Below are 13019 nucleotides of genomic sequence, written 5' to 3'. Positions count from 1 at the left end.
TTTTCTTATTGGTAACGCCACATAGCGCTCTGTATGAAAAATCACTGGCTGTGCTGTGCGCAGTCTGTGGCTAGTTTGCATTGTTGTCTGCCATTGTAGTGTCGGGCAGCGGCAGCTGGATGCTAACAGCGCGTAGCGTTGCACAGTTGGAGTGAGCCGCCAGCAGTGGTGGACATGGGGAGAGAGATGGCGGAGTTTTGAAATTTGTAAGAATTGGTGTCATGAACTGCTATATATATTATGACTAGTGAGGTAAATACATTGTTTGTTCTCTATTAAAATCTTTCATTTGCTAACTATGCCTATCAGTAGTTAGTGCCTTCAGTAGTTTGAATCTTTTATTTAGCTGGCAGTAGTGGCGCTCGCTGTATTGCAGTAGCTTGAGTAACGAAGATTTTTGTGAGGTAAGTGATTTGTGAAACGTATAGGTTAATGCTAGTCAGGGCCATTCTTCCGTAGGGATTTTTGGAAGTCAGATTGCGTTGCGCTAAAGATATTCTGTGTCAGTTTAAGCACAGTCTTGTATAATTTTTCTAAGGGGACGTTTCATATGGCGACCCTGCCAGGATACCTCACTGGAATCTTCTGATTTTTTCTTGTAGTTTGTGTAATTAATGTAGATTTTTTTATTGCTAGCGTGTAATCATAGAGAGAATTTCCTTTGTAGTTGTAGTCTTTCATTGTTGTACAGTACAACAGTTGTGGCATGCATGTAGAGTTGCACCAAGTATTTCGCAGCTGCGCTTGCAATTAACTAGATATTATTTTCAGTGCTATGTTAATGTGTTCTCTTATTTTTGTTCTTCAAATTGTGTTTTTCTGTGTTGTCGTGTGAAAAATGGTGACAATAATGGCGTGTGAAAAACGTAATACTAGACTCCAAAGTAAACTGAGAAATGCCTCAGGATTCCGAAATGACAGGACACAATCTTGCAAATACTGTAGACTCAGATTTTGCGTCCTCACCGTTTTCTCAAATAAATCAAGACACATTTTCTGCTTTTCAAAATGCGAATATTGCCGGTTCAAATGCACTGCCGAAAAGCACAGAGGAACATGTTTCAGACACCAGTGCACTGTTATTACAGTTAATGCAACAAATGGGACAAAGGCTACAAAAGTTAGACACAACGCTTGAACAAAATCATTAACAAATGGGACAAAATCTTCAAAAGTTAGACACAATGGAACAAAATCAGAGACAAACACAGCAAAAGCTTCAAAAGTTAGACACAATGGAACAAAATCAGAGACTAACACAGCAACAGTTGGACACAATGGAACATAATCTTCGAAAGTTAGACACCACACTTGAACAAACACGTGAAGATTTAACTATTGAGTTACATAACATTGAATCGAAATGTCAAAAAATCTGTAATGACGTATAAACACAAATTTGTGAGCATTTTCAACCTATTTTTTCGCGGCATGAAAACTCATTACAGAATCACGAAGCAGCCATAAAAGAATTGCAAACTGTTGTTCGTGAAAATCACGACACCATGCAAGCTAAAATGGACTCAGTTGCATCCACCGATTCGGTTACGCAACTTGCAAGAACTCAGGAAAACTTAAAGGACACAGTAGATTCGATTTCAACACAAATGGACACTCTGAAACTTGGTTCAGAAAAACACAATGAGGAAATGTATTCACTATCGGAGAAAGTAGCCGAACTTTCGGATCAGTTAACTAATTTATCTACGAAGGTAGATGATAATCTGAATGACACAAAACCGGTAGTCTTTAATGACACAGAAGAGTTCGAACAAATTATGAAATTCAAACAAAATCAGAATCAAATTAATACGCAACACCAAAGAGAAATCCGGAAAGTACAATATCAGTTGACACAGGTAATACAAGAATTACGTATTTCAGAGGACACTCGCACTCCAATACGGGAAGAGGGACATAAAAATACGGAACTGCCACAAAATAACAACACAGGGCACTTTGGAGATTATGAAAGAAATTGGCAAAGTACACCGAATTTTGAGATGGAACCGCCGAAACGACGTAACAATGACCGATATGCGACCCGCCGACACGATGATTTTGACTATAAGCTGTTTATTACTACACGTAAATTCAAAACATTTAAGAATTCTGGCAACGACATTCATCCACAAGCGTGGCTCCATCAATTCTCTCATTGTTTTCCTCCCAACTGGTCACTAGAGCACAGATTAGAATTTATGTGTGGTTACTTAGAGAATGAACCAGCTGTAAGAATGCGATCGGTCATTCACGATTGCCACAGTGAAGGAGAATTTTACCATGCCTTCCTCTCAGCATATTGGTCCCAAGCCGCACAAGACCGAGTAAAACATGGCATCATGATGATGAAACATTTCGAACAATCTGAATTTTCCAGTCTTGTGAAATATTTTGAAGACATGTTGCACAAGAATCAGTACCTGTCAAACCCATACAGCCCATCAGAACTTATCCGCATTTGCTTAATCAAATTGCCTGAACATTTACGGCATATTATTTTGGCAGGCCGTTGCAAAGACGACATTGAAGCTTTTCAGGGACTCTTACAAGTATTAGAAATTGACACTGACAATCGCGGAACGCGAAAACAGAAGCACAATAATTACAGGTCATATCCGTCGCAATTCCGCGATGAAAGAAATAACAACTGGACACGACAAGGCTATTCTCACAACACAAATCGTGACCAAAACAGACACCACCCGTATGACAACCACTGGCAGATTAATAGATACAGAGAAAGATCGTATTTCCGTAGTAATGAACATGACAGAGACAATCATAGAAACAGACAATATGGGAACCAAAACAATTATTATCACGGGAGACAGAATAATTTCAGAGGCAACGGTCCACCGTGCAGTGATAATTCAGGGAGAAATTCTCTACCACGTGACCGACAAGAAATTAATTACAGAAATTACCGACATGACGACAGACGATATGATCGTAACGACAGACCTGAATTGCATCAGAACTGGCGGGATTCAAACAGGGCGGGGCCCTCTCGACAAGGTGAATTTGTAGAAGTTAGGTCTCCAAATCCCAATAACGACGCGAGCCAACAAAGAGACAGACAATGACTCGCACCGCAGGCAGCCGCGTGCGCCGGCTGGCTCCGAGAAAAATAACGTAAGACGCTAGCCTTGAGAAAAATTTTAGCATTCTTTACCGTCCTATACCACATGATAATTGCGTTGAAGTTGAAACTCTGCGTACTAGGAAGAGTAAAGGTTTACACCACATTTCACATGTAAAACCGTTTATTGAAAGATAATCTGCTTTTTAACTTTGTCTTTGCCATAAAACATTTCACTTCACATTTCTAGTATGCTTTGTCACACTTAGAAACTGTTAACATGCAAGAATGTTTTGAAGTTCACTATCCAGTCTAGAACCTACGGAACATATTTAGACAGTATTTACGAGTGCATTGTTATAGTGAACAGACATCACTGTGTTATTTCGTGTGTACATTCTTGCTTGTTAGTTGCACGATTACGTAACAACCATAAGGCTCACATACTTAGAACATTTACCAGTATTGCTAATGGGATTTTAATGCAACATTTTGGTTTACTTGAAAATACATTCTGGATTTAAAGTACTTTCTGTGAGATACCAGATGATACAGTGGTTAGTTTATGTGACAGCTACACGATTTTATCACGACGCTACTAATGAGTGACAATTTACAATGTTGCTTTTGCAGTTTATCTGTTTTTTATCTGCACAGTTTTTCTGAATTTTTTTGGAAAGTAAAACATGTTTTAGTATTAACGTTTGTGGTATAGCTACAATTAGACAGCCTTTATCGTAGCACAACAATACGTTACATTATAGTACTTTCTTGATCACGGTAAGGTATGTAATAACTACTATATCTATACGGAAAGCATTTCACTTTCATTTATGATGAAGTAAGTACATTGACTTCAGCAGAACTTTGCTTACAGAGGACGATAACTACGACAGTTCCACAGAATTATCTTACAACAAGACGCACAGTTTAGCGCTACAGTACACGTATTTGAGTGATTAATTTGGTACTGAAAACATTTATTTTTAAAGATATTTGAAGTACAACGATACAAAGGTTTTCCGTGATACATTTCATTCCATTGCTGTAATCTGTAACTCCTGAGGATATAATTACATTAATCCTCAGGGGGGTACACGCTTACTTTGTGTACCATGTGTTTGGCAAGCACAAGGAGCCCTAGCTAATATGGTATTTGCTTATACAACTTTACACATCAGTACCATATTTCTCTAACACATAAATTACACAGCTATCTGATCATTTAACTGAGAGAGACAAACATTTACTTTACTACATCAGTGACAGATGTTTACGTAATTACACAGTTGGATAACTTCACACTTGCGAAATTATATTTTGTCTGTACTTTGTGAACTGTTCATACTTTTTCGGAACCATTGTGATACTATGAGAGCTTTGAATGACATATTTGGTATGAGATCATGACTTTTTAAAGTACGTTTGAGGCAGATGACACTTTTGACAGGAGCAGAGAATTTTTTTTTAGGTTTTGAAATTATTGGAGGAAGCTACGACGATTTTGAGAATTTGACTCAGGTTTATCATGTTATTATTACGATGACTATGTGTATTATGCTGTTGCGGTATGTTTATGATCAATAAGCTGATGCTATATGAATTATTTGGTTATGCTACATATCTGTTATGATGGAATATTGAAGAAGTGTCGACGAATATGGTAAGAAATAATGAGTAGAGGTTAGGGACTCTGGTTTGTGAAAAAGGATGTCGGAAACAGAGAATCGTACTTTAAGAGTTATGAAATGTATGTAAATGCGTGAATGTATTACAATGCCGACGAAAATTTTTTGGACACTGTTATATCAATAGAATTTTGTTTCTACAGATGTGTAACGCAAATTCTTGACCTGTGAAATTTTTTATATGAGACTGCCACTGTAGTGGAAACTGGTGTCGTAAATATTTCGGTAAGAAAGGTAAATGACCACCTGCACGTAATGCGTCGTGGGCGCCCAGCTGGGCGACAGCCACCAGGAAACAAGCCATTAGTGTGTGCCTTTCAGAGGCACAAGAAAAAAAAGGGTATCATTATCCTCGCTGTTGACATTTCTTTGTAGAAAGCGTCGCAAATACGACACGCTCAAACTTGAAAACATATGATTACACTGTGGAGCTCTTAATTTATGATATTTACTAAAATGCCTAATGAAACGACGAGAAACATTTCATGGCTATTGTCCTGCTAGTTGAGAGAAATGCCATGTGGCATGCTTTATGCATTTATTTACTCATTTTGTTTAATATCTAGTTTCTAACTGCACTGAAGCATTGATTAAAATAAATTTTATGGATGTACTAATATAAATATTTTATGCCTACAGATCCAGTAAATAATAACTTTATGATGTACTTAAAAAAAAAACGAAGTAGCACAAAAAGACATTTCCCTTCACAGAAATTGCATACAGAATTGTCTTTTCAAGTACATGGTAATATTTTTTTACAATAAATTTTTGTGGTGCACCACTTTAATTGCATAGACATTAAGATGTGAATAGACATTGTCCTTATCTGCATTGTTGTCTTTAGTGTAACATTTTTTCTGATTGAGCTTTGTCATGTTTAGGTATAAGTTATAGCATTTGCTGCGGCTGTTTGCCATTCATAGTGCTACTGAATGTCACTTTGCATTACTAGGTTAAGCCAATTTTATTACTGATTTATTTTTCTTGTTTGCTGCGCATTGCCTTATATTAGTTGTAATATTGCTGCCTTTTTTGCCAATTTCCATTTTTTAACATTGCTGTTTGTGTAAATTGTTTTGTGCTGCTGCATTGCCTCATCCCTTAGTTAAGCATCTGAGCTCAGTAGATTTAAGTTAGCTTAAGAGGGGGTAGACTATATAAGAAACTAACTATGATGATTTGGAAGAAATGCATTGAGAAGCTATAAGAAAATGGTTTGGCCAAAAAAGTAGTGTACAGTGGAGAAAAACTATTTTTGAAAGAGGACGTGAACAGAATACAGAAAGCAGGTTTAGATAGGACTTTTTGGGAATAATGATGATCTAAGGGAGATCTCTATGCAAAATACTGCAGTAAAACAAACCCTGTCCTTCCCTTTTGTGTTATTCATCTATATGTTTATGTACCCTTGTGTATTTGTCTTTTTCCTGCCTTTATGTGTTTAGCTAATAAGATTTATGTTGTAGAATTTTTCAAATACTGTGTTATTTTCTTTGTAAATATGTTCAGACATTATTTATTGTGTTTTGTTTTAATGCTCATGTGTGAAGTTGATGTTTCAAAAGTTATTCTGATCTTTTATGTATGTACTTATGTCGTAATTTTTGTAACACTGATGAATTTGCTATTTCGATTCTTTTGTAAAGCCTGTATTACTGCAAATGTTATCTGTACTATTATGTTCCTTAATGATATTTTTTGTACCTTTGTTATTGTATTCTTATGTTATAAAATTGTAATTGACACCAGTTCATCAAATTAAGTAACTTGTAAATTACATTTCACTGCACACGTTTCTGTTGGTCATAGTATATGGACAATATGTGAGAAGTAGGGACTGATAGTGTTTGCACGTGTGTTAATAATTCAGTAAGGGACGGGATAACAGCATTGCTGGTTGTAAGGACATTTCAAAAACAATTTTTGTGAGTGCACAAGTGGTGATTATGGACTTGCTATATTATCCGCAAGACTCTTCAATGGTGATTCTGCGCCTGCACAGTCAAACAGATGGCTGCTGGCAATCTCTACAAGGACTACAATGGGTCTACACCTTTGATGGCCCACCAATAGTAATCTCTACCAGGACTACAATGGGTCTGCTCTGTGATGACCTATCTACCGATAGTCTTCAACGTCGACTGACTCTGCTATGTCCCATTACCTGTCTGCATGTCAAGACTCAGCACTGTCTTTCGTTGGAAGGACAACACTACTTCTTCAAGACTGCTTAGAAATCCACTACTTCCAAGTGCAATTTCTTTTATTGCTCAGACTCTAAAAAAAACACTGCAATTTTACTGTGATGAACGATCAGGACTGTCTTTATGGACTGTGAGAAAATTTTAGCTTCTGACCAACTTTGTATCAATAAGTGTGTCAATTTGATATCTTTCTTATAGTAATTATGAAAAATTTTATCAAATCATTATTGGCCACTGCCAAAACAATTTGTAAAAATTTTTTGTGGGTAGCATGGGGGCTATGTAAGTAGGCTGTTTAGGTTTTCTTATTGGTAACGCCACATAGCGCTCTGTATGAAAAATCACTGGCTGTGCTGTGCGCAGTCTGTGGCTAGTTTGCATTGTTGTCTGCCATTGTAGTGTCGGGCAGCGGCAGCTGGATGCTAACAGCGCGTAGCGTTGCGCAGTTGGAGGTGAGCCGCCAGCAGTGGTGGACGTGGGGAGAGAGATGGCGGAGTTTTGAAATTTGTAAGAATTGGTGTCATGAACTGCTATATATATTATGACTAGTGAGGTAAATACATTGTTTTGTTCTCTATTAAAATCTTTCATTTGCTAACTATGCCTATCAGTAGTTAGTGCCTTCAGTAGTTTGAATCTTTTATTTAGCTGGCAGTAGTGGCGCTCGCTGTATTGCAGTAGCTTGAGTAACGAAGATTTTTGTGAGGTAAGTGATTTGTGAAACGTATAGGTTAATGCTAGTCAGGGCCATTCTTTCGTAGGGATTTTTGGAAGTCAGATTGCGTTGCGCTAAAGATATTGTGTGTCAGTTTAAGCACAGTCTTGCATAATTTTTCTAAGGGGACGTTTCACATTGATAATTAAAAATGTAACAAAGATATATATTAGCATATTAAATTGCTAATAAATAGTGTAGGCTTGGACATTACTCTGTCTTCTCGTAGCCGTGAATGTTGTAAGACCCGTGACGCTCTCTCGAACGCTTAGTTCCCTTTTATTTGTTTTTTGATCGAGAAAGTCGCCATTGGGCACTTATGTATAACAAAAGGTGTATACTTTGAATTTTATGTTAATTCTGAATATAGAAATTGTTAAGGATACTTGTAGTAATTTGTAGTTAGCTCGCCTAGTGTTTCATCCCACATTTTTAGCCGTTTTGAGCGAATTTAGCATTTTTTGTGACGCAGTGCTGCGCCACGATCTCTGGAGCCGCTGCCGCGGCAAATTAAAACTATGATTGAATGAAAGAAGTTTTCCCGAAAGTAAGCGGGCAGGTAATGGTACATTAAAATTATTTCTTTCAGCTCCCTGGAGACCACAGTGGAGAACTGCAGATTTTATTATGTCATTTTCAGATGGACATGGGAAACTGCTTGTACAATATTAGTGACGTAAATAATTTACGTAAATCAGAGTGTTAAAACTCTACTTGTGTGAGATCAAAGACTGCTGTGCTCAAATCTGCTCTGGCTAGTAATATTAAAATCATTTTAATTTTTAGCTTCTTGGTCTCGTGTTAGCCGTGGCAATCAATAGTGTTCAAATATTAAAAATCCACTGCAGCTTTAATGTCTGACAAGCATTGCGTACTTTAACTTCAGTGCGTGTAAGAGTAATTTTCAGTGCTTTTCAGAGACTAAAGTAGAGAAAGACACGTTTCATTTCGTAATCAGTTACACTAATGATACAGTGTTCCGTTTCTAACAAGCCAGATCAGGGTCATGAGAACATAGTTTTGCAAATTAACGATCATACTTTCAGAGCAGGAAATCTTTCAGTGTTGTGCGTATCCGCACATAATAGGTCAGAGTGCCCATAGTTAAGTATTCAACTACAGAATCCAGTAGTGAGAACTGCATTTTGTCTTTTGTGTTTGCCACCATAACCAACATTTGGTTTACTTAGTGCTACACAGTAAAACTGTATTATAGCCAAAGATCATAAAAGTTCAATCCATGATTTTATTACTACCAAGCAAGTGAATAACTTTCTTTTACATTCATTCAAACTGTATATAAAATCAAAGTGATAGGGGGTACGCAACAAAATCAACCAAATTAAAATGTGTCGACAATACTTAGACTTACTGTGTGTAAATCACTTGACGCTGGGCTCCATAGTTCTAAACTAAAAGAAATTACTACTGGTAATAATAATAATAATAATAATAATAATAATAATGTGTAGGCCTTACAGCAGTGTAGTAGCCTTTTCGTAGTTACTGTCTGTCGTGCTCTCAATTATCTCATTTATTGCTGCAAAGTGAATAAGGAAGCAATTTCTGGTCTACTGCTGGATCTAGCTACAACTCGGAGAAGGCATTTTCACGAGATATTTCAGTAAGTATTAAATATGTGTCTCACTTTTTGTAACATAGATGAATGCAAAGAATGTGTGTAGTGGGTGGTCTTTGTGCGGAAGGTGTTCCACGAGCCGTAATAACAACTATGTAGTACATTGTGTCATGCGTAGAAAAGAATAGCTTAATTATTGGAAACTTGTGTAATCAGTATTTTAACATATGAAATAGCGATAATAGCAATATTTTTTAAAAATTTAGTTTCATGATCCAAACACAATTCAATCACGTTTTTTGGCTTACAAAATTATTTTGCCCCCAGCTTGTGAACCTTGTTTCTAAACGTTATTAATTATTGCACAACGGAAATACTGGAATTATTTTTGCCTTAGATACACCCAAAACTGTTGAATATAATTTTTTACTTCTGTTTTTAGATTTATCAACATTACTTATAGCATTATAATTCATAAAATGTTGTGTAGTGACAGCTGTGATGCGGTCTAAGAGACGACCAGAGGCCATTAGCAAGGTCAGGTTAAATACACAATAATGAATCTAAAAAGGAAAAGTGCTTATGCAGAAGGTTGATATGTTTTAGAGAGCGTCGAATAGCGGGAAAATAGACGTTTAAGGCCTTCAGCTGGTAATAGCGCCTCCACAATGCCACTACGTTCTGACAGTACTGTAGACTGTGAATCATATATTATGATTGCGGACATTGCAAACAAATTCGGGGATGACATGCGAGGCAATATAGTTTCAATGAAAACCATTTTTTCCTATTTCTCTTTGATTCTTTCAACTAAACTGGAATTAAATACAGCGGCATTACCTGCCTGGAGACAACACCATCAGACGCCACTAGATTCCGGGACGAGCGGGAGGTCGAAAATTTTAACGCACTTTGGACCGATGACCTCAGCAGTTTGGTCCCATAACATCTTACAACCAAAATTTTAACGCACTTTCCAAGACATTCGCTGAAACGGGCGGCTCGTGGACGGTGCTGGTGTTCTTCTGACAGGAGATTTTCGACTAACACTGCCTGTGATTCCCCGTTCAATGCAGCAGATGAATTTAAATGCCTGCCTCAATCATCGGCCTTATGGAGACAGTTGCGTAAAATGCGTTTCTGGACGAATATGAGAACTCACGTTCGAGGAGAAACGAGTGCAGAGCAGTTTTCACTGCAATTTCTGTCACTTCGCAATGGGGAGTTCCCTGTCGACTCCTCTTCCAGTCTAATTACGTTTCCCTCAAATTTATGCAATATGTCCAAGTCACTCGATGACCTTACAGGTAATATGTTTCCGGATATACGTAAAAATATCTACCGTCATCGATGGCTGTGTGAATGCGCCATTTTCTTTTCACAAAACCAGTTTATCCAGAACATGCTTCCGGGAAACTCTGTCACCCTTATGTCCATTGATTCAGTAATCGACGCAAAGCAAGCTTCGCGTTACTCGACAGAATTTTTAACTATTCTTGAGCACCCGGGATTACCTCCATACAACCTAATTCTTTTTGTTAAAAAAAGGGACCCCTATCATTTTATTTCGCAAAATCGACCCGGCTTTGCGTGCAACGAAACAAGGTTGTCCGTGCAGAACCTATTGCCGTGTATAATAGAGGCCACCATCATCCTAGCACTCCTTTGATACACCATGATTTAAGATGCCCTTCGATTTTAGGTTATTGCAGTTTCTCATCCGACCTTTATTTGCCGTTACTATCAACAAGGCATGGGGCGAATCGTTTTATGTGATTATGTATATATAATGAGACTTGAACTAGGGTCTCCGGCTTGCGCTCCACTACGCCACGCTGGCATTCTGGCTAACACAGCTACATAAACTACCCTGGTCCAGTGCCCTCCCTGACATAAAGTTGAGTTCATATCTCAGCCCATCTTGATTTTCCCCTTCTTATATCGCCTGTATTGCTGAGACTGTCTGATACTGAAATAGCACCACTCCTTTGTACATAATGGGGAAATACTGCTTGTACCTGCGGTATAGGTGATCTGTTGATCTGAAGGAATTACATTTACAGGCAACATATGATTACAATTTCATAAAAATTGGATGACGTATTCAAGAAAAGGAGCTTCACTAATTGAGCACATGGTACCGCCCACGACAACTCTCTGGAATACTCGAAAAGTTCCACGACCTATGTCGCCAAGTATACAACTAACTGGTGAGCAGAGGGTCCGAAAGCTTGGTGAGGAACAAACACAGAACTTAGACAGCGCAACAACATGATATACAAAACACTTATGCAAGCGAGCATAAGCCTAGTAAACAAGAATCCAGGCTATTGTCAACACGAGATTGACTTCAAAGTTCGGGTGGATGCACCAGGAAAGCTATATCTCCAAAAGCACTACTCAGTGTACGCGACACTCACATCACTTACGGTGGAGTCACGGATAAGTTCGACTCTCGACACCTCCATATCCGACATTCAGAAGTCTAGTTGGGAAGTGAAATCGCTCTTCCGTTCAACAGGTTAGTTAGGACCGAAAATAGCTTGTGCTGGAGTCATCGAGTCAAGGGATGAGGGACGACTGCTATGTCTACCAGGATTTCCTCATGAGTGCTCTGTGGCAAGAAATCTGGACACTTGGTGTGGTGATGCGCTTACTCTCCATGAGAGTCTGGAGATCATGAAATGGCGAGGGTCGGGAGCCACCAGCGCCATCTGCTAGCTGCAGTGAAGATAGAAGATGATATTTGATCTTTGTCAGAACACTTACCTCCCACTGGGGTGTACCTCCAGGCAAGGGCATAAATTAAACTTCTAGTTGGTGGAATAGTCTGCAGGTGCCACTTGTGAGTAGAGAGCGGGGGTTGGTTGTTATCTCCCACTTGTGTTAACAGCTTCTATGCGCCTGTGTCTTCATACCTATGTATGGCGTCCGCTGTTTTATTTGACATAGACGTAGTTGATTCTTTGGGCATGTTAGGTGCTGCTGACCTACCTCAACAATATGATGTTGCCACCCCTTATCTTGTCGCACGATGAGGCTTTGCGTCCATCCAGGTGTGGGCCCAGAAGGTTTAAACTTACTGATACTGCGTCAGATCCTGTGGGTGAGAGGTGCATGACACAGGGCGCTATAGATCGAAGAGATCGTCTCGCTGATCTTCGTGCAGCACAACAGCAGGACTGTACATTGATTGGTGTTTCTCAATCAAACGCCAAAAAACTGGACTGAGCAGCCACTCTAGGTACTGCCAGGACTGTTTTCTTTAGTTGTGACTTGAATGTCCTCACCAACTGCTCGACCTCTGCTCTTGATGTTGGATGGAACACTGCAGTGGACAGTTGCTGATTTCCATTTTGGTGACACGCACTTCAAAATCCTCCAAAACAAACTGGCAACAATTGTCTGAGAACAGGGTGCTAAAAATGACAACTAATGCCGGAACTGTAGAACGCAGCTTCCTGCAGAAAATTCGAGAAACACATAGGAATTCAGAAAAGGCGTCTACCACGAAGAGCCACATTGACACTAGAAAAATGTGTGGTGTGGTTACCTCGTTGTGGGCACATACTGAACAGGCTCATATTAATTTGCTCTATGGGGGAATCAATTGCAGGCCATTAGAGATGTTGCCGGGCCAGCACATTTATGCATGACATCGACCATTTGTATGCAGGTAACATATTTAGAATCCAATCGCACAACGAAGATAGAATAACGACGTGGCAGTTCTGATATTTTGTAGCTA

This window comes from Schistocerca gregaria, chromosome 2 (genome assembly GCF_023897955.1).
Source record: "Schistocerca gregaria isolate iqSchGreg1 chromosome 2, iqSchGreg1.2, whole genome shotgun sequence".
In the NCBI taxonomy this organism is placed as follows: Eukaryota; Metazoa; Arthropoda; class Insecta; order Orthoptera; family Acrididae; genus Schistocerca; species Schistocerca gregaria.
This window is presented reverse-complemented; position numbering follows the sequence as displayed.